The following is a 1577-nucleotide window of genomic DNA, read 5'->3' as shown; positions in this document are numbered from 1 at the left end:
TGCCCAACCTTCCTGTGCGCACGCCTAAAATCGGGGTGCTTAGTAGAGGAGCCGTTCTCCCGCCCCGCTCCCTCCCCATAAACAATGAACTGGCCCCAGGAAAAAAAAAAAAAAATCGGGGGCGCGTCTCCGCCGTCCGCCTCTCACAATACGACCAGCTCTGAGGTCGGAGGCGGCGCTGGGGAGGACGTAAACCCAAGCAGCAAGGTGCGAATCCCCCTCGTGTAAGATGAAGAAATCCGGAGTCCCGCCGTGCCTTTCGTTGTAGCTAGCTTTCCTACCTGGACGCCCAAAACTTGGTGAGGGTTTCCTCCTTCCACGCTCCTGGTGAAACGAACAAAAACCCACACAAGCAAGAAGTGATGGGATGCCCCACACGCCCACTCGCTGAGCCCCAAGCAAAGAGCAAGAAAGAAGACAATACGGAAAACAGAAAAAGAGAAGCGCGGCTTGGAAGAATCGGACCCGTTGACAATCAGCAGTGACCACGTAAGGCGGGGAACCTGCCACTGAGAAACCGACGGGGCGGGGCTCGCCTCGGCCGGGATGCCCCCGAGCCCAGCCATCCCGCTTCGGGCACTTGCCAAAAAGTAGGTGAGAAAATTCGAGGAGACGAGAACGGGCACTTGCCAAAAAGTAGGTGAGAAAATTCGAGGAGACGAGAACTTCTCAGCTCACTACGGCAGGTCGGTGTCCAGGAGTGGCCTCCCCAAGCCCCTCAAGCTTCCCCCCCCCCCCGCCCCCGTGCTCTCAGGCACCAACACGGAACACGGAAGGGCTCGGCCCACGGGCCGGGCCCACAGTCGGCGGCGGCTCGGTCCGGCTTCACGGTCGTCGCTGGTGAGGGGGTTTGGCTCCCGTTCAGGGGCAGCGAGGGGTGCCTGGACCACTGGCGGCGCAGGCTGCTCGGGTGTGCCACGAGCAGCGGCGCTCGGAACCGGGCCCGAGGTTCGTGCCAGCCCGCGAAGCCCAGCTTCACAGTCGGTGTCGGCACAGGGAACCTGACTTGGGGTACGTGGCGGTGCCGGGAGCCGGTGAGCCCAGTCCAGGGTCCGAAGCAGCCAGAGTACCGGGTTTCGCAGTCCGTGGGTTGGGGTCCCGCTTATCTATGACTTTTCCGGACACAGCACCCAACAGCGGACCGACGCTGGCCTGAAGAGGTCACCTTGACTGGGAGAACAGGGGCTTAAGCAGAATATATATATATGCGGCCTATTTAAATAAGGGCCCCTGAAAGACTTGTTTTCATTGGGTGATGAAGACTGTTTTTGATTGGATGATAAGCACTCATTTTGATTGGATGGCCTCTGTGTTTCCTTTGGTCCAATCAAAATGAGGCTTTCAGGAGTCCTCATTTGAATACGCAGGTTATAAATATTCTGCTAGGCCCAGTCTTCCGGTCAGTGTGTTTTCTTGCAAAGCGGTGGTACGCAACTGTGCTGGGTCCAGGAAACCTAGGGACTGGCCAGACCCCTGTCGACGCTGACCCCGGGGCTGGGACACTGGGACGCCCGCGTAACCGAAGATCACCGAGCCGGGCCTCCTGCATCGAGCTGGGCCTCCTGCACCGAGCTGGG

Source organism: Carlito syrichta, unplaced genomic scaffold (genome assembly GCF_000164805.1).
Source record: "Carlito syrichta isolate Samal-C Ts95f unplaced genomic scaffold, Tarsius_syrichta-2.0.1 Scaffold305193, whole genome shotgun sequence".
Classification (NCBI taxonomy): Eukaryota; Metazoa; Chordata; class Mammalia; order Primates; family Tarsiidae; genus Carlito; species Carlito syrichta.
Note: the sequence above shows the minus strand (reverse complement) of the source record.